The sequence below is a fragment of the Microtus ochrogaster genome, chromosome 22, assembly GCF_000317375.1.
Source record: "Microtus ochrogaster isolate Prairie Vole_2 chromosome 22, MicOch1.0, whole genome shotgun sequence".
NCBI classification, from domain to species: Eukaryota; Metazoa; Chordata; class Mammalia; order Rodentia; family Cricetidae; genus Microtus; species Microtus ochrogaster.
Genome location: NC_022023.1, coordinates 15550873 through 15572150, shown reverse-complemented (window position 1 = coordinate 15572150; position 21278 = coordinate 15550873). Strand labels below are relative to the sequence as shown.

General features: G+C 48.9%; 1 protein-coding gene across 1 annotated transcript in view; it reads left to right on the top strand.

The window, feature by feature from the left end:
• Positions 1 to 1110: 1110 nt before the first annotated feature.
• The window catches only part of Acan (aggrecan), a 59240-nt gene continuing 39072 nt past the window's right edge, over positions 1111 to 21278 (top strand). The window contains exon 1 of the mRNA XM_026784404.1: positions 1111 to 1540. The gene's annotated coding sequence lies outside the window, so the exon portion shown is untranslated. The remainder of the gene's footprint in view (positions 1541 to 21278) is intronic.

The following is a 21278-nucleotide window of genomic DNA, read 5'->3' as shown; positions in this document are numbered from 1 at the left end:
TCCACACAATTCCTGCATAGTCAGTCTGAGGAAACTGAGGCACATCGCTTCTGACCCTTCCGTCAAGGAAACACTCGGGTAGATCTCTCCCACTGTGTCGTCTGCATAGGGCCCACTTCTTGTCTAGAGAGAGAAGTGGGAGCTGCCCACCGCACTGCCAGAGGCCGCTGTTTTCCTGAGAAGGACACTAGCTTCCTCTCAAGGCCATCAGCAGTCCGAATCCCCAACCCCCAAACGTGCTGCAGCCTGACCAGCTGCTTCTGTGGCACAGAGGAGTGACCTTGGTTTGAAATTAGCCCCCAGCTTGATGAGCAACTCCACCACTTTCTGAGCTCCAAGGGATGTGCGCCACTGAGAGGTAAGGGAAGGTGTTGTAGTGTTTAACTTATTGGACGGTTTAGAAAAATTAATATTACTGTATGTTGCAACTACAGCTAGCTCATATGAGTATCCAAAAACTTAGTTTTTAAATTTTTTCCCAGGAAACAAATTTATTAAAGAGTGCCGTAGAGGCGGTAGCAAATTCCTGCTTGAGATGTCCTTGGCCTATCCTGAGTTTTGAAGACCCCTAACCTTGTGCCTCTGTGGCTGCCTCATCTCCTCTCTCTACTCTCCCCTGTAGTTTCGGGGTCTCCCACCCCCAAAACTTTCCAGCAATGCTCCCTGAAGGTTCTTCCAAAATCTCAGCCCCAGAGTAGGGGGTCCTCCTGCGTGACCCGGTCCCTCTGAGTCTCAACAGCAAATCTCCACTAGATGCCCAGGGAACCCTCGGCCCGCCACCCTGGTTACGCGAACCGGGTGCTCTCGGCACTCTGGGCGCAGCCCTCCGGGGCCGCCTGGACTGCGGAGCTGCCGACCGCAATGCAGACGCGGGGCCCTCCAGCGCTTCCCGCGCGGCTTTCCTCCGCTGGCCCCGGAGCTGCGGGGTTCTTGCTCCTCTCGTGCCCTGAGCTCCGGGCGGCTTCCCCAGCTGAGCGCGGTCTCCAGCTCGGGTCCTGCAAGCTCAGGACGCCTCTGCCTTCCCCTCCCCCTGCAGACCGGCCCCGGGGGTGGGGTTTCCCTGTGAGCTCGCCCCCTCCCACCTCCACCCCTCATGTGTGCTCACCCCTCCCCCGCCCGGCCCTTATGTATGTGTCACGGCTCGCCTTTCCCGCCCACCTACCTCCCCGCGGTGCCAGAGGGGGCTCTCTGAGCTGAGGACGCGCGCGTAGCACCGCTCAAGGTCCCTCACTCTCTCTCCGCACCCTTACCGGCTGACATCTGACGCAGGTGCCAAGGGGGCTCCGGGCACCTTTCTGTGTCCCTTCCCTCTATCGACCCTGCTCCGCAACCCAGCCAGCTAGCTGCCACTGCGGCCACCGCCCGAGGGGACCTGCGGACAAGACGCCGGCGGGAGGAGGGGTGCGCAAGGCACCCTCCGCGCAGAGCATCCCCGCTGCAGCGCAGCAAGACCCGGGGCTCACAGCCCCCAGGAATCCCTAGCTGCCTTGCCAGCGTTACGGGACTGAAGTTCTTGGAGAAGCAAGTTCAACTCTTCAAGGTAAAGAAAGGTCTCCTTCTCTCCAGAGGAGCTCTGTCTCGGGGCATCTGGGAATGCTGCTAAGGCCACGCGACTGTGTGCTGGGGGTGGTGTGTCTCCGTATCCCCATTGGGCATGTGTATTGGGGCTCAGGACCTCAGCTGCAAGGGCACGGAAGTTGAGCAAACTCAACTGCTGCCCTGACTCAGAGTGAAAGGGAACACGTGGAGGGGTTCTGGCTCCTAGTACACGGGATTAAGAAAGACGAGAGCTTTTACAAGTTTAAGGGTTGGGGGCGCTAAACTGAAGTGCAAACGGAGAGGCAATTTTAAAGCCAAGGAAATGTGGGTTCAAATCCACCCCCCCCTCCCCCGTTCCTCTTGGCGCTCCATGAGGATTTGGCTTCCATTGGGAAAGCCAAGTGACCAGAGAATCGACAAAATTATGTGAATAGCAGGTCAGACAGGCAGCAGAGTTCAGAGAACTAGCGGGTCCTCTTGATTTGCTGCAGACTTGCTCCAGGGGTCTCGGGGCACCCAAAGCCGTGGGGAAAGAGCTGGAAAGAGCTTGACAGAACATGGGACAGGGCTACTGAGCAGCTCCAGGGCAGACCAGAGCCAAGCTCAGAGATGACCGTCGTCTACCAAGATGGCATTTGTCAAGCTGGAAAGAGGAGAGCTTGAGACCGGACTCACGACTGGCCCAGGGCAGCTTTTTCGTTTCTGGGCTTTTCTGCAACCCTTCCAACTCCCGGGCTGGGTGGGAGGGTGGCAGCGTGTCAGTTAGCTGTGGGCGTGGAGGCTTGTCTCCTTTAGAAGGAAGGATCCAGCTTAAAGTTTTCGGATATGTCGCTCCCCGCAGTTGGGAGCTGGACCCTGAAGGAGGTATCCACTCGAGTTTCACTAGCAAGCTTTTCAGGTTCCGGGTGGTCTGGCGGGTGTGTGGCTTCCCGTTCTGTGAGGTGCCAGGGAGAAGCAACGGGAGAAAGAACCTATGTGCGATGTCTTAGCATGATGCCTTTGCCTCTGGATGTTGCAGTAGGTTGTCGTAGGCAGCACTAAACCCTGAAAAACACTTATCTCATCTCCTCTGGGCACCTAGAACAGTGAGGTGACTTTCTACCGGACATTGGTTTGGGGACAAAGGCAGGATTAGGTCTAGATTTTTTGAGGCTGAAATCAGTTTCTCAGCCTGATTTAAGGAACCAGAAATCTCAACTCTTTCTTACTTCTGGGTTACTATGATGAGGATTATCAAGTTGCTTATATCGCCTGAGCAAGGCTAGGTAGGGGACTCTGAAGATAAGAATGTTAGCCAGCCATTCACCACCCTAAAGGAGATTCTACTCACCTAAAGAAAATGTTACAGAACCTTCATCCCCATTTCAAACATTTTGGATGAAGGAATTATCAAAAAGGGGGGGGGGGGAATCTCTCTTATATATACTGGAATCCCTGAAGTTGTGTTGCATTTAAATATAATTTAAATGTCATTATGTGGCATTTCTAATGGCAGACCCGGTTTGTTCATTCATTGAACCTTTCTCCAGAGTACCACTCAGAAGCCAGGCTCTGGGCTGTGGTGGCTCAGCAGGCACCCACTAAACAGCTGAGGTGACCCAAGCAAAGGGCCAGTACACACCCAGCACCCAGCAAATACTTGGAGAGTGTTTACTGTTATTATTCTTTTTTTTTTTTTTTTTTTTTGGATTTTTCGAGACAGGGTTTCTCCGTAGCTTTTGGTTCCTGTCCTGGAACTAGCTCTTGTAGACCAGACTGGCCTCGAATTCACAGAGATCTGCCTGCCTCTGCCTCCCGAGTGCTGGGATTAAAGGTGTGCGCCACCACCACCCGGCTATTATTCATTTTAATATTAAGTAATTTTGCTTTTCTTAAAATGTTTCCATGAAGGCCATACTTAGTTATCTTCATACTGGGACTTTGTTAAGTTTGAAAGCCATCATGACCCCTGAGCACTCAGGATACTCTGAATACCTCCTCCCATCCTCTGGCATTATTCTACCCTGGCATACAAAGGTGACCCATGCCCCTAACAACAAGGGGGCTCCACGAGAGAACTCACTTCCTGAGAAGGAAAGCAGATTAGGGTTCAAACCCTGCCAATCATGTGACATGAGTTTGTTATGGTCTAGAGCCTCCTCAAGGCTCAGTTTCCTATCTCTAAAAAATGCAAGAAGGAGGGACTGCAGGAGTGGATTTCTTCAAAGATTTAAGGGCATAATGTGTGTACTTTTCCAAGCCCTCTACAGACATGACAAACCTCAGTTCTCCTTTACTGGGTCACAAATCATATGCTCCGGGTAGTGCCAGTTTTGGGCATTCTTAGAGACTGTATGTCTCAAGTTTTGGTGGATTTTTTAATGATACCTTTTAGAACTGGATCCTTCCCAGGCCCTGCTGGTTGGACATTTGGGGCGCCTTGGCTAAGTCTGGGGAAGCCCATAGACTTTGGCTTGGAGTGTCATTGTGAGTCTATGGCTGCTGACAAGATTTAGCCAACCTCAAGCTGTAACAGCAAGTCAGCGGGGCTTTAATGAAATAGTAGATAATATTATGCCTCCCATATAATAAGGGCAAGTATTGCTTCTGGAAATTTTCATTTCTATATGTGTTTTGCAGTTCTCCATGAGGGTATGTGTGTTCATAAAATATATGCAAATACACATATATTTTATATTTGTATAATGTGTTTTTATTGCAAGTTATAGTCCATAAAAATTTGGAAGATATCAACTACAGCCCAGTGTGATGGTATTCTATAATCTCAGCATTTGAAAGTTTAAAGCCAGCGGTGGGCTACATAATGTGTTGGAGGCAAGCCTGAACTACATTGTGAGATCCTTTTTCAAAAACCACGGGCTTCAAATATAACTCAAAAACAGAAAGAAAGGGGGGAGGACAAGGCACCAATAGCAACGGTGCTTCTGTCTGAGAAATTCCAGCCTTGTGACTCCAGGTGGCAGGCATTGGAGTGTCCTTGCTGCAACTGTACCAACACCTACCCAGACCGGAGGCAGCTAGAACCAGAGCTGGGGATAGGGAAGAAAGACAAGTTCAATAAATGAGAGCTCTCAGTGTCAGAGAGGAACTGAGATATTAGAAGACAGCTGTGGGTACGGGTATATAGGTAAATGCTGTCTTGAGAAGTGGGGTATGGTATAGACGCATGGCTTAGAGATAGGAGTGTTTTTCTCCTGCTGTCGGGGAGTCACATTCTGGGCTCCTGTGTCCCGGGAACATAGGAGGTCAGTCAATGTAAAAGTTCCTTTGAGGATGGCATCCCTCCCTTCCGGGACACTAACCAACTGGATGTCTGTTAAAAGGATCTGGTGAGAGCAAACTGGAGGGAGAATGCAGGCAAGAAGAGGACAGGATCAGAGGAGAAATTTGTAGGGAAACCAGTAAAACGGTTCCTTTTTTCAAAAGTTGAATCCAGGGCAAGAACGGAAATGGTTGAGTTTACTTTGAAAAACTCAGAGCCTCCTTGTATGCAGCTAGCTGTGTGTGTGTGTGTGTGTGTGTGTGTGTGTGTGTGTGTGTGTGTGTGTGTGTGTGTTAGAGGGCGGGCTCTGTGGGCTGGCTGGGATGTGTGAGAGGCAGCATTGCTCCCTCAATGGCCTTACAGTGTATCCTAAAGAAGCTTTTTGTTAAACTCCTAAGTAGGTGGATTGGGGGGTGTGAGGCTGGACATCACGAATTGGATATTTGCTTACCTTTGAGGCTCCCTGTTTTTCCTTTTAAGACATCCATCCAGAATAGGGAGCTATGTCTCCTGGGGGAGGGGGAACTACGGGGGAACAAGACTGTCTGTCTTCATAATTGATTTGACTTGAGGAGCAAGAAGAGGAAAGAGACAGAGCCAGGCAGGGCTGCAGTGACCTCGTCAGTGGGGAACCTACCTTCAGTTTTCTGGTCTCTGTCTATCCCCTGACCATGGATGCTCAGGGTCTTCAAGACCTGTAACAATCCTCATTTAAGAGATTGTCAAGGGGATTTAGGGAGGGGAAGGACTGACCATGGGTCACCCCGGAACAGACTCGTGAGGATCTGTATAGGAACCCAAAGCATCAGGATTTCATCTAGAACATTCCCCCTTCACAGATACCATTCATTCATTACCAGTACCTGCTCCATACCGGATTCTGTACGTAGCTGATCCTGCTCTGTCTTCTTTGTGGTCTAATTGGAGCAGGAACTGTTATCAACTTGACCCTGGCCCCTCATTTCTATAAAAGAGTGATCTCAACTGGGAGCTCCCTGAACATGCCTAAAGCCGTTTCTGTTGTCACTGTTTGAAAGGGGGGTGCTACCCACATGCTGTAGAGAAAGGCCAATGAAATTGCCAAACACTTTTCAATACACAGGATGACACCCCTCCTCCCCACACACCTACACACTCATACGGCACAAGATCCAAAATGTCACTAGGGCTAAAGCTGAGAAGGAAAAAAAAAATAGCTCAGGACCTTCATTCAATCCCTGAGTCAAGCCACACCCAACCGAGTGAGCCAGACAACCAAGAGGCTAGAGGAAGGGTCTGGGTAACAACCAATCTCAGGCAACAAACGGGAAGTGGGGGAGAAAGTAGCCCTCAGTGCCTAACAGAAAGAACACTGCCCATATGAAAGTTGAAATCTTAGCTGTATGCCTATGGCAATGTGCTTACCCCTCTGAACCTGTTTCTGCGCCTATGAAATAGACATCCAAGATAAAGCGAATAAAGACTCTGGTACAAAGTAGACCCACAATAAAATCTCGGGCGTTATTATCTTTGAGGCCTTTCAAGGTCCTGCCATGGAAAGTTACAGCATCAGCAGGTGAGGACATGTGACCTCCAAGCCAAGGAAGGTTTCTGTTTGGGGCTGGTTGCCATAGTGAGAAGGCCACTAGCACTTGCTCTGGTGAGAAGCCAGAGGTGTCCAGGCTGGGTAGTGGAAGCGTTCCCAGACTTGGGGGGGTCACAAGACGCCAGCTCTGTGTTATTTATCTGGAAAATGGAGGTATACCAAAACCCTGAAAGAATCCGCCGTCTATGAAACCCCTTATAGGGTTGTCTGGAAACCAAGGCAGGGATTTTATATGTCTTTTATCTAATTCAGTAGCGGGCACACATGATAGACTAGTGGATAAATGGGGTGAGCCAATGAATGAATGAGCACATGAGCAAACAGACTACCACACTTCACATTTCTTTCTTGACAAGGAGGAGACCTAGGACACCCACATGGGCCATCCCCCACCCTCAAAAAAAATGGCAGCCTCTGGTATCCAGTAAATTCTGACGCTCTTCTTCTCTGGGAGGCAGCGCCCCCTAAAGCTCACCGAAGATACAGCAGTTGGATCCTAGTGGGGATTGAATGGGTCAGGGAAGCCCCAGAACTGAGAACCAGCCCAGTTCCGGAGAAGAAAACTGAATGGGGATCAGGAACTCCTTGCGGGTCTAGGCAAGCCTCTACGTTGAAAAATGGAGTTACAATAAATTAAGGCCCAATTGAAATCCACCAGCCAAAGGAATGAATTTTGGTAGTTCACCCAAGTGTCCCTGAACTGCATTTTATGGGGGGGGGGCATAAGACAATAAAGCAGAGAGGGTTTCAGTTCTCACCACATCTCCTTCTTAATTAAGCTGGCAGGGAGGTGGAAGGGGGAACTTGAATGAAGGGAGCTGCTCTTGGCACCGTCTCAGCTTCAAGCAGACATCTGAATCCTCTCTGTTCATTCCCCAGGCCACTTGAAAAGCAGTGGGGGTGGGGGACATCCTAGAAGCACTGTGTCATCCAGTCAGAGCTCAGTCATAACTGGATGTGGGGACACAGGCCTACAGTCCCAGCTCTCAAGACTCTAAGCCCAAGAGGATCTCGAGTTTGAAGTCAGCCTGGTCTAGGTAGCAAGACCTTGTCAAAAAAAAAAAGAAAGAAAGAAAGCTGGATTACCCTAGGGCTTGCCTGGCATGATCAATGTGCTGGGTTCCATTGAGTATGGCAGTGTATGCCTGTAATCCAAGCACTCAAGAGGGAGAAGCAAGAGGGCCAGAAGTTATAGATCTTCCTCAGCTACATAAATCTGAGAACAGCTTGGGTTGTGTGAGCCCCTGTCTCAAAAAAACAAGAGGTGTGGAGAAGAGCCTAACCACAGACAGTCCAGGGACCACCAGCATCATCCATCTTGACTCACTTCCTGGCTCTACCCTCTACATCCTAAATGGTTGCCTTCAGGGTCACACTAAGGAATAAAGTCATGTATAAGAGAACGGTCCAATGGGGCATCCCAGGCTCTTCCCTACCTTAGAGTGCCTCTCTTCCTGGCCCAGCCTCCACCCCTATCCTATGGAAGAGGGCTTCCTGGCAGAGCCTGTACTCTTCATCTGTCACCCCACCCCCACCCTTCATCTCCCAAGCCAGGGCTGCCTCACTTCCCAGCCTTGCAGCCTCTCCCTCTATGTGTGGATGGCTGAGGGGAACAGCTAGACTTCAGGGTGTCTCTATGGGCTGGGGGATGCTGTCCAACTTGACCGAAGGGAACTGTGGTAGGGAGAAAAACAGCTTTCCGTGTGGGAATTAGAACCGTCTAAGGAGCCTCTGCACACCGTAGATGGAGTCAGCCTCCTCTGTGGGAGGAGCCGTAGTGACAGGGATCTGATTTTCAATGTCCTTTCTGGTGACTCTCCTAGCCTGAGCTGCTCATTGAGAGAGTGGCTGATGCCGCAGTTTTGCTCTGCAGGGGAAGGGCAGATGCTTCCTCTGCTCCCTCCCCGATGCCCAAGACGGAGCCTTGCTTCCAGAACACAGCTGGTCTTGCCTTTGGTTTAAATAAATCCTCTTGTCCCCAGGGGCAAGACAGAGGTTTCCCCAAAATGGCTTCTACAAAATATGCCTCACAGACAATAGGCAAAGTGCTTTAAAAAAAAAAAAAAGTGTGTCATCTCTTAGGGAAATTCGGAAATTAAGCAGGTCGCTTTCCCACCAGACTTCTCTTGGTACCAGTGGGCTGGACTCTCCTTCAAGTCTCTCAGGCAGAGTGTGACCAACTGGAAGCTCTTTCTTCTTCCAGCAGATTGAGGGACTCAGTCTAGAAAGATGCTGATCTGGCATCTCTGTGGTGAGAAAGGCTGCTGCACCGAACCCAGAGGGCAGGCCAGGGGAGAGGCAGGCCCGGAAGATTGCCTAAGAATCCTCGGTCTCCAGCGGCTGATACAGAAGCTCAGTTGGCAGAGTGCTTGCTTAGCTTGCACGAAGCCCTGGGTATGCATTTGTGCACGCCTGTAATCCCAGTCCATCAGAGTCAGGGGCCCAGAACCTCAAGGTCGTCCTTGATCACATAGTGAGGTCAGCCTGGGCTACACAAGACCCCTTCTCAAAAGCAAAACACAAATAAAACCCCTCAGTCTCCTACCATCCCTGAGCAGAAGCTCTCTCCACCCTCCTGTGCGCTGGGTTCAGCCTCTTTTTCACACCAGTTACCTTCTATGTAAAGGCCTGTGGGGCTACACCACTCCTTTGGGCTCCCTTTGCTGCTGCTGCTTTCTGGATCTAAAGGGAGGGGGGAGCACTCTATGTGTTTGGGGTGGGGGTGGGGTGGGATGAGGGATCCTCAGGACAGTCCCTGCTGCAGGACTGAGCTCCCTCTAAGCCTCATAACTGAGGCTACTGTACCCCATATGCTCCAATTCCCTCTTGGATGACAGCAGAGGCCGCGTGTCTGTGGACAGCATCCCTAGGAGGTGAGCAGTCCTCTGCAGCCCAGTAAAGAGGTGTCCTGGTTAGCACTTGCCTTTATCATCCCATCCATAGCATCAGCATCATCCAGGCCCAGAGGGTCCAGCCAGGAGCTTCTTCACCACATCTCAATGCATCTGCCTCCTCCACAATAGCTTTACTCTGGGATACCCACTCGGTTCCCCAGACCAACCCACACTGGCTTCTATAGCTTCTTTGGATATTTTAGTAGAGTTCTCCATACCTCTAAGATCTGGTTGCTTATTGTGGCCTTCACCTCCATTCCTGGGGGGACAGGAGTGTTGACTCTGGCTGGGGTAAGGATGAGTCACAGAGGTGCATGAAGAAGGGTGGAGTCAATAATTTGGGGAATCCTTTTGTCACTCTCTATCAGGACCACCCCAATTTTCTGTCTTTTGAAAAACACTACTAAAGTGTATTCTATCCTTGCAATAGTTAAGAAAACTAGGACCAGAAAAGAATGTTTCTCCAGCCTAGCCAGAGCTCAGGTGGCTTCATGTAGCCACCTGGGCCATGTTCTGCCATCAGTGGGGGTCACCAGTGACCCAAAGAAGAGAAAGGTGGCCACATCCATACCCCAGCAATCTTCTTCCCGGGTCCCCTTAGCAGCTCCTAGGCAACATGGGGAGCAGCTGTTCTAAGGGTCATTCAGACCTTTACACTGTCACCCCCTCTGGTGCTCAGGTTCTATCCCCTGACAACGCCACATGTGCTGTGGATCATCTTTCCTCTGATAGATTTCCCATCTTGTGAGCCCAGGGTCCCTAGGAAGCAAGCCAGGTACTGTAAGACCAAGAAGGAGACAGGGCATGATTCTCCAGCCCCTCCAAGCTCAGCATGGATGATTCCATAGACAGCAAAGTTCTCGTGTCTCACTGTCTTTATTAAGAGATGCTCATGGTCTCCCTCCAGCTTCCTCTGTACCTGTTTCCAGACTCCATCCCTGGGGGTCCTTCTGGAACCACGGCACCATCTTGTCATCTTTCAGCTGAGATAGAGAATCTAGTTTGTTGATAGCTCCTTTCCTGATGAGCTCAGGAAAGAATCCTTGAGGCTACTGTCATCCAAACATGGATGGAGCAAAGGAGTTCCAAGTCTAGCATGGCCTCCACCGGTAGTGTTGGTTCATCACTCTGTACCCCCAGATCCTTATCTTTGTAGTGTGTATAATCACTCATCCCCAAGGTTGAGCATTAGGGTGAAATGAGGTGATACAACTAAGCCATGGTACCCTGCACTCCACAGAGCAGATGTTCTCCAAGCTCCAGCTGCTGCTTTTGATATCACAGCTGTCTCCGATGTTCCAAGCTGAACTGCTTTCTTTCCCACTTGGGCTCTTAAAACAGCTTACCCATCTTAGAATAAGAACAGAAGTGTGATATGTATTCCACCAGCCCAAAGCTGGCTGGGAACAAGGTAGATGGAAAAGCATGGTCTGCCTCCTGATAGGCCAGTAACTGCAGCTGGCCTTGTATCCAGGATCCCTACACTGTATAACTCGAGCAGGTTCCACTGCAGTTCATAAAAAGAGTAGCACCTGGGACAGTCCCGTGAAAGCTCACAAGCTTCCGCATCATTCGCTCCTGCAGCCTTTCTCTTAGGAATGTGCAGAGAAATGCCACCCTGCAAAGATGGGCTAACGAGAATTCGGGTGCAGGTGCTGTCACCGCAATCGCCACGACTGTGCCATGGGGAAGTCAGGCAGGAGCAAAGGGTTGGTGTTGTTCTAGGAGTTGCCTCTGGCCCCAGTTCACCTCCCTTTCCCCCTCTAACCTCTTCCTCAGGAACTGGATATTAGAGGATTCTAAACATCCCAGGAGAACAGTTAATGACTTGCATTAAGTTAAGGCGGCTGAGCATAGCTCTGCCTCTGACCAAAACCATGCCCTGTGTGAGCCCCAGGGAGTGAAAGGCTCTGAACCCCAGGTAAGACAGAAAATGTAAGGAAACCAGTGCTTCACTTCTAGGGTTTTCCTTAATAAAAAGCAGAATCCAGATTAGGATCTAGTGTGTGCCTCTCTCTGCTACTACAAGGAGCCTATGTGGTTTATCAGAGAACCTCAAGGAAATGTGGAGGTCCCGTAAAAGCCTAAGAGCTCGGGGGCCAGTCTAAGAAAGTTCCAGAGATTGGATTCTAGCAGAAGAGCTGATATAAAGTTCCAGAAACAGCATCAAGAACAAGCCCAAGACCAGAAAGTTTTGTCTCTACTAAGAAAAGGAAGATAGTAGAGAGCATAGGTAAAATATAAGAAATAACGCATATCCTCCTGCAACCTAAGTGATCCGGAGGTCAACTGCCAAGTGAGAAGGGAGTAGGTAGCCCCTCTACAAGAAAAAAAAAAAGGTTTAAATAAAACTCAGTCACAGCAATGTGATCAAAAGTGGCTCCTCCTGTTCATTCTCTAGGGTTGTGTAACAGTGTGCCACAAAGTTGGGCCGTTTAAACAACAGAAATTTACCATCTCATAGTTCTGAGAGCCAGATGCCCTAAATCAAAGTGTCGAGAATGGACATGCTCCTTCCAGAACCTGGAGGGAAAGCCCTCCAACGCCCTTCCGAGCTCAGGGGCCCACGGCATCCCTTGTATGTTGGCTGCACCACTGCTCTTGGCTTCAGCTCCATTATCTCCCCCTGGTGTCACCCCAGTGTCTGGATGCTCCCCCCCCCTTCTAAGGACATCAGTCATATTGCCCTATCGCTATGACCTCATCTGAACTTAATCACACCTGCAAAGGTCCTGTTTCTTAATTAACTCACATTCATATAAAAAGAGAATTTCAAAATGCCTGTTGTGGGGATACCCCAGTCGGCATGTAATAACTCTTGATTGACTTACTACTGTGATTTAGACCTTTAAATCCAGATAGCTAGAGGAAGCTCTCTCTAGGGAGACAAGTCCCATACTTTAATGTTCATTGAAGACCAAGCAAGGACAGAAATTCCTCCATATGGTGTGAACTGATATCCCCATGTGCATATTGCTACCCTCATGGAGAGGGAGGGAGGGAGGGAGAAAGGGAGGGAGGGAGGGAAAGAGAGAGAGAGAGAGAGAGAGAGAGAGAGAGAGAGAGAGAGAATGTGGACATGCTTGTCTGGATCCCAGAGGTCAAGTCTTGATCTCATTCCTCAGTTGCCAGCCAACTTGTTATTTGAAACAGGGTCAGTCTCTCATTGGCCTGGAGCCCCAGGGATGTACCTGGCTCCTCCTCCCCAGCACTGGGATTGCATGTGCCACCATACCTGGTTTGTTTAAAGTGGGTTCTGGGGCTTGAATTTAAGTTACCATGCTTGTGCCAACAAGTGCTTGACCAACTGAGCTTTCTCCCAGTCCAGAGTCGCAAGAGTTTTAACACAGAGACCACGTATTTTCTCACCCATCAAGACGCTCTTTCCCCACAGTCCTCAGTTGGCTGCCAACTCGGTCACTGAGGAGTCCATTGGTTTTTGACACAAACTCCTATCCTCCTAATTGCCTTCTAGGCCCAGAATTGATTTCCTCCTGTGATTATAGGGAATTAAAGGCAGATTTTCAAAGGTTTTAAATTTTTTATGTTATTTATAGAAACTCTTTTCCCAGTCAAAACTAGTAAAAAAAAAAACCGTGCAGAAAGTTTGAGAAAGATAAACACTGAAGTGAAAACATGAAATATACTCTAAACTTTCCACCCCAGAGATAACCAGTGTCACATTTCTGTCTATTTTTTCTTTCCCAGAATATGCATTAAAAAGTGGAGCTATGTCCTACACATTATTGTGTGGCTTGCTTCTTGGGGTGAACATGTTTGCATGCTGTTTCTATACTTGAATATTTTTTACACAAAACTCCTTTCTGGTCACAGTAGGGGACACGATGAGAGGAATAGGAAGTTTTCCTTGTCCTCAGGAGCCGGCCGTGTGGGTGAGAGACCATCTGTCGGGAATTCTCCTCGGCAGCATGGTGAAGGGAGTCCTAGCTCTTTGCCCAAGTCCTGCTGCCGATACTGCAACCACCAGTGATTTTTTTCTGCCAAGAAAAAAAATCACAGCGGCCCCCATCCATTCCAAATTGATCCGAGTCTCAAGGGAAGTGCAGTTTTGTATCATTGAAGTCTGCAGGGGCTCCTCTCAGTGGGCATGTGGGCCAAATACCCATACACATAGAATAAAATAAAAATTAAAAAAAATAATAATGATGAGTTATGTTGGGGCAGAATGCTCTCCCAGCCTGTGTTCCATCCCTAACACCACAAATTAAGAGACACACATCATATGTGTCCCCATAAGCCAGAGACCTGAACTTACTGCTCTGAATTGATCCTAGTTCCCTTGTCCTGTGTGTGAGCATCTGGTGCTGAATGCTAAGTATCTCTCATACCACGTGACCCTTAAACGAAACTAATTCATATGCTGCTCAGATAGAGAATCAATAGCCTGACATCACAATGGAAGAAAGATGGGTTATGCTGGACTCTGGCAGACAGCATGGGGGTCCCCAATATGGCACATGGCCTCGGGTATTTCTGAGGGAAAGTTTTGATCAACCTCTCTTCTGCCTTCTATGATGCTTTGGAGCTGACATCCACAAAGAAACAGCCCTCTGTGGAGCGTGTGAGATGTCCCCGTTTGTGGATGCTGCTCGCGGTGTGGCAGCTGAGAAGACCCTGTTCACGGGGAACAGGGTGTCTTCCTTGGATATATAAGGGACTCCAGAAGACAAGGAAGCTGTCCGACTCAGATAGGATGGGAGGAGATCTAGAAACTGTGTTGAGGGAGGGAGCTATCAGTTTCCCTCTGTAGGAAGAGAGGCAGGAGTCAAATTCACAGAGACAGAAAGTAAAGGGTGCTTGCCAGGAGCTGGGAGGAGGGAAAACTATGGGGTGGCTGTTTAATCGATACAGACCTCCAGTTCTGTAAGAAGAAAATGGTCCAGGAGTTGGATGGAGCTAGTGGGAACTCAACAGGACAGCTACTTGAGGCTATTAACTTGTATCCTTAAAGTGCTTGAAATGATACATTTTATAATATGTATATTTTAACACAATTTGGGGGGTCTTTTTTCTTAAAAAAAAAAAAAAAGCAGAGCTACGGATACAGTTCAATTGGCAAAGTTCTTGTCTACCATGCAAAAAAAGCACTGGGTTTAATCCCCATTACCACACAGGTAAGGTGTGGAGATTCACACCTGTGGCCCCACTACCTGGGAGGTCAAGACAGGGAATCAGAAGTTCAGGGTCATTCTCAGCTACATTTTGAGACCTAGACCAGCCTGAGTCGCCTGAACCTCTGTCTCAAAATAAGATAAATGGAAAGAAATATTAGATCTATCTGCCTGTGAGCCCAGTCTCAGGAATGAAACACCCTATAAGAGACAGAGGCAGCAGTAAGGAGCAAGCAGCGAATCTGACGTCCTGCTGAGAGGTTCTTAGACGTTGTAATCCTGACAGCCTCACTGAGGGCAGTCACACAGTCAGGACAGACCACCCAGAGGATGGGGACTTACTGGGGACAGCTGGAAAGGGGGAAAGAAAGGAGGAGACAGTTTGTGAGCTCTTGTGGCTCTTGGCTGACTGTTCTGCTTGAAGCCCTGATTTCAAGGTGTTCAGTGAGAGACGCAGAGATAAGCTCCACCCCTTTTAAGAGCACAAGCCTTCCCTACTCTGCAGCTGGTCCTCCAACTTTGAAACAGAGACGATCTGAGAACCTCTATGTGTGTCTCTTAATTTGTGGTCCCACCGCCTTTGGTGGTGTTAGGGATGGAACACAGGCTGTGAGAACATTCTGCCCCAACATAATTCATTGCTTTGTTTTTAATTTTTATTTTGTTCTATGTGTATGGGTAATTTGCCTGCATGTATGTCTGTGTACCACGTTGTGCCTTGTGCTGGTGGAGGCCAGAAGACGGCATCAGATCCCCCAAAACTGACATTATAGATGGTTGTGCGTCATAGTGTTGTTGCTAGAAACAAACCCAGGTCCTCCGGAAGAACAGCCAGTGCTTTTGTGTGCTAAGCCACCTCTCCAGCCCCTCACCCTCTGTCCATGATTTAAACAAACGTGTGGGGGGGGGGGGTCTCTGAGATGGCTCAGCTGGCAAAATCGCTTGCCACCAAACCTGACGATCTGAGTTTAGTCCCTCTGGGACTCACAGGGTGAAAGGAGAGAATTGACTCTGGCAAGTTGTCCTCTGACCTCCACATTCATGCTGTGGCAACTACACACACACACACACACACACACACACACACACACACACGCTCAGGATGCCACCTTGTCAAAGGCTCTCTAATCACCCTGTTCATCAGCATCTTCCACAGTGCATGTGTTCCAAAGCAGGGAACTGGTTAGCATGTTTAATCCCTCTATGGCATCAGAACCGTCTGATTTATTTTCTGATTCTGCTGTTCCTCAGCTATGGGAGGTCAGGTCAGTCACCCCCTCGGAAACCTCAGTAGATTCTAGCGTAGAAATGACGACAGTGAGCCTCTCCCAAGATGACTTTCTTTTTTCTTTTTTCTTTTTTTTTTTTAAGATTTATTTGTTATGTATACAGTGTTCTGTCTGTCTGCATCCTTTCTGGCCAGAAGAGGGCACCAGATCTCATTACAGATGGTTGTGAGCCACCATGTGGTTGCTGGGAATTGAACTCAGGACCTCTGGAAGAGCAGTCAGTGCTCTTAACCTCTGAGCCATGTCTTCAGCCCCCAAGATGACTTTCTATTCAAGATCCCTTGGTTACCACCCCAACATGGGACCCAATCACCATCTAAGGACACCCTGAGGGCAGAGTTGGGGTTGTGCCCATGGAGGAGTAATGGCCAAGGATGAGTGAAAGCCATTGCCTTCCCCCCAAACCCAGTACAGTCTCCTTGCAGAGCCAAACAAGCGCTCTGGACAGCTTATGCTCCTTCTGTGATTAAGACCAATGGTGAACTTGATCATGACAACAGTTCTTTGGAGACTTCACCTAGGAGAAGCTACCTGGCAAAAACGGTATCCTACCTGGTTACATTAGCCTCTCTGCCCACACCTGGCACTGTGTCATCCCCAAAACTCTGAGCCTTCCCACCACGCCATCAAGTCCTTTAAGGGAGGCTCTTTAAGACCCAGCCCAGTGTGGTTTCTAACCTTACGCTACAGACTGATCCATCTGTGGAGTTTTGGGCCCCTGTAGCGGAAGCTTGCAGACGATGGATACCTGATAATTAAAAGAGAAAGGGAGGGAGCAAAGAAAACCAAGAAGGGCTTGGCACTTTCTGAACAAAAGGCAGCTATCCCTGAGGCAGGAGGGCCAGAAAGCAAGCTCTTCTGAGGACAGACAGCAGTGTCACTGCAGGGCCAGCACAGGGTACAGAGGTCCTGCCCATTGTCATTGTTGATGCGTCCTAGATGGGACATGATGGGTGGATAGGGAAGAATCCAGGACTTTTGGTCACGTAGAAGTAGCTGACCTCAGCCACCAGTCCCGCTGGAAGTCAAGCTGATAGCTCATGGCACAAGAGCTCCAACACAAATCCCACCATTAATGTAGACTGCCCACCCTGGTCCAAGACCTCCAGGGAAACAGTCTCTCTTATGAGGCAGGGTAATCTTTTGTTGTTGTTTCAGGTTTCTGTTTTTTGTTTGTTTGTTTATTTGTTTTGTTTCATGAGTCAGGGTTTCTCTGTGTAGCTCTGGCTGTCCTAAAACTCACTCTGTAGACCAGGCTGGCCTCAAATTCATGGAGATCATCCCTCCTCTTTCTCCCAAGTGCTGGGATTAAAGACACGTACCACCACACTGGGCTCATTCTAAGAGCTAAGAGCTCACCTCCTGGGAGCCGGGAGCAAGAGTTAAATTTTGTCTTAGATAGAGTCAGTTCCCTACTGCTCAGAGGGGTCACTCTGTGATACCCTGATCAGCTCCACAAACTGTGCATGGGCACTATACCCTAAGAAGTTTGCCCATGACCCCCATCAGCTCTCAAAGGAAAATAGAACCCAAAAGGAGCTCGATGTATGTTTTCTGTGGATTCCTTCTCAGCATCCAAACTCAGAGGTGCATTGGGATCTAAGGAATGCAGTTTGATTCCACATAACCCCTGCCTCCTACCCTCGTATGGATTCTTAAACCAAACGCGATTCTACACATCTGTCCCAAAGGCTTAAGGAACTGGGCTGATTGATTGGTCCTCATTTTCTTTTAGCTGCATCCCAAGCACATGGCCTCTGCTTTTCTAGTAGCTTGGCTGTCACCCCACACATCTGATGGCAGCTTCTTCAGGCAGGCATTTCCACCAGGCCCCTCCGCTTTCATTCGTCTTTATTAAAGATGGTTTTGGAAGTGTGGGTGCAACTGCCACCCAGAAAAGCCATCATCGAGGGTTCATCACTCTGGGTCCCAGCCCCTGCCCCCAACATCTCCTAGCCTTGCCTTTGGCAGTGAGCACTGAGTAGCAGGAACTCAGCTCTTGGCCCAAGATTCCTCCCTGCCCCAGGAAAGGTGCTTGTTCCTGTTGGAAAGTTGAGATGAAGGGCGCTCTTTTCCAAAGACCCAAGTCTGATATTTACACAGCGTCTGAAATTAATGCAGAAGAAATGCCCGAGTCCCCCAGGCTGGTATGGAAGGCTGAGACAGAAAGAGGTTGATCACAAGAACTGGGGTCCTTTCCACAGAAGAGCAGGGCAGAGCTGAGGCCCTGGGTGTGTGAGCCAGGAGACAGAACCCGAGCCCAGAGCTCCTCCAGTTCAGCAGGAAATTCCAAGGACTCCGAAAGTGAGCACAGGGCAGGTAGGAACAGTGGGGGGAGGCTAACTGATCAAGTCAGTGCCTCCTTTTCTCCAGGCATTCACTTGGGGGTCATAATGACGATAACCATGGCTCTAGCACCCAGTCCTTGTGAAGTCCTCCTGCCCAGTGCCTGGATGTGGCCTCCCGCTCCTCAAAAAGGCAGCCTTAGTCAGAACAGAACCCAGTTCTCAATGCTGCTTTGTTCCTGGAGGCTTCATATGCCACATCTGCTCCTCAAGGCTTCTGGAACTCCCCAGGGCAGGGGATGTGGGTGACACTGATGTAACCACCGTCCTTAAGATTGGCACTGCTTGCATTCCCAGGATAAATTCAGAAGAGTCATTCATTCATTCCGTCAACAAATACCAAGTTCCCCCAGTCTGCCAAACACTGTTCTAGATACATGGAATAAAGCAGCTTCCTCCTTCATAGAACTTAATTCCAGTAAGAGAAACAGACAATTAAAAAACAGAGAAAAGACAATTTGGAATGATGATACACGTGGACTATCCCTTGAGATCTGATCTCAGAGGTTTTTTTTTTTTTTTTTGGTTGTGTTGTTGTTTTTGTTGTTTGGAATAGTTGCATATGCATAATGAGGTATCCAGGAAATGGGTCTCAAATATAAACAATAAATTCATTTGTTTCATCTCCACCCTATTCATAGTCTGAAGGTGATTTGGGGCATGGACAAAGTTCCATGGTGAGAAATTTGACGTGGGCGGGGGGGAGAATTTGTGCTGATGCTGTTTTGGTCGGCTTTCTAGATTTTTCAGATTAGAGGTACCCCACACGTGATGTTCTAGATTAGAGGTACCCCATATGTGATGTTATAGATTAGAGGTACCCCATATGTGATGTTATAGATTAGAGGTACCCCATATGTGATGCTATAGACTGGGGTACCCCACACATGATGCTATAGATTGGGGTACCCCACATGTGATGCTATAGATTAGAGGTACCCCACATGTGATGCTATAGATTAGGGGTACCCCACACGTAATCATAATAGTGATCACAATGTAGCCGAATCGAGCGATATCACCATTGTCACATGAATCTGTGGGGTAGAGGGAATCGAGAGAAGTAAGTGTCGTCTTCTAAAGTATTTATGGTCTGCTCCTGCCAGTGTTTCATTATGCTTCCTCTCACCTCCATAAAGCATCTGCAACCATGCTTGACAGCCCCTAGAAAGAAGGTAGCAAGGCCTGCCTGTGGCCCAGCTAGGGAGCTGTTGCTTTGGATGCCGCCCATCTACATTATAACTCTTATACAATCTGCCTGGTGAAGGCTGGCAAACGTCACCATATTGGGATGAATGGTAGATACGGTCTTACAGCAGATTTTGCCTAGCTATTGGCCATTCATCTTTCTATTTGGCCAATCAGGTGCCTTAGGCAGGCAACGTGAAACAGCAACACATCTTTACAAGCTAGACAAATGTAGCGTAAACAAAAGCAACACATCTTTACGTAGTGAAACGATTATTGTGCCAACACAAACAAATGCAACACTGCTTAGCATAACTAAACAGATCTTCAATTCCACGACATTTTATAGAGGATAGCAATATTTATCTTTTGCAAGGTGCTTTGTCTGTTTGGGTTTTGTTTGTCTTGTGAGAGTCTCATGGAGCCCAGGCTGTCCTACATCTCACTGTGTAGCCAAGGATAACCTTGAACTCATGATCTTACCTGTCTACCAAATGCTGGGGTTCCAAGCATGCACCACCGTGCCTGGCTTGGGAAGTGGCCTTAAGGCTGAGACAGTCTTCGTACAGCTAAGAACACAATTCCTGCAGCCAGCAGGCCCTTTGTAGCTCCTTAGACAGTTCGTGAAGCCATCGTGTAGGTCGATTCTTGCTGGAAAAATGTTCCCTATTCCCTAAGGATGGAAAACAGATGGCTGCCCTCAGTGACCGGGGAAGTCCTGAGAGCTACTGAGTTCCCTACATAACTGGAGACAGAGGTGGCAGCTTCTGGTTCCTAATTTACAGTCTGCAGTTTTGCCTGAAGCTGCATCCTTTACTCAGTCTGAGCGAATGTCAGAGCCTTCAGTAAACTAACTAGAAGGGGTGTTCTCATTACCTGCTGTTACTGACGGTCATGGCCGTGCACTTGGGGCATCCTTTAAATTAAAACTAGGCATCCATCCCACTTGAGCTACTGCACACTGGGTGAGAGCTTCCCGCCATGTCTGTTCGAGATACACAAGAAATGAACTGCTATGGTTGGGACCCCAGCGCCAGATGGCCCTTCCCTATGCAAGATTAGAAATTCCAGTGTCTACAGTACATGCCACTACTGTCATGCTCAGACCTCAGGGTAGGTCTCATCCATGGGCGGGTGACAACTGCCAAATCCACTGTCCACTCTTCCATTCAGTGAGATGTTACATACTGTTCTGTGCCAGGTCCCATGCAAGTTAACACTGCCCAGTAGTGTTGATTTTGAGCCTTAAGAAGGTCGTGTTCTGCATGGTGAGGCAAAACTGGCAAGTGTGAAATCAGGGGAGAAAACAAAGTGCCAAGGACACTGTGGATGCAGGTGTAGCTGAGAGGTCAACTCACAGGGCAGGTTCTACTGACAGAAAAGGCTCTGTGCAGGAAGAGGGAGCTTCTAGGGCCAGAGAAGGGGAGGGACATGCATCCCATAATCAGTCTACCAGAAGGTAGACTCCAGTGGACGTGGAGATGAAAGTAGCCCAGACCTATAGGGCTAGAAAATACACAGGGCAGAGGAATTGATAGAGAGGTAAGGTTTCAGTGAATGGACAAAGAGGAGCACCTGTTGTCTTTCTCCCATATTCCTTTTCTGTTTAGCATAAGCTATTTCCAGCATGCCGGCAAATCTACACTCAGGAAAAAACGAGAGCTTTCACCTCATGGGTGCTTGCTGAATACCATAGTGTAAACAATCCCATGACACCCAAGTGCAAGGTGAGCGTGTGACTGTCGCTGGAGGTGGAAGTGAGAAAACGATGCTGTGTGGGCCTCAGTAAAATACGGAACCTCTTTGAGCCTTGGCTTTGTCAACTGTAAAATTAATGCCTTGGGTTTGAAGTTCACAGCGGCCAATCCTTCTGTGGCTCTGAGGAGGAAAGCGGTCTGGGAGGAAGGACTGAGACTGTGTGCACAAGAGACCTGTGTGCAGGTAGGGAGCACACCTGATCCCTGAGGGAGCACATCTGATCCCTGAGGGAGCACACCTGATCCCTGAGGGAGCACACCTGATCCCTGAGGGAGCACACCTGATC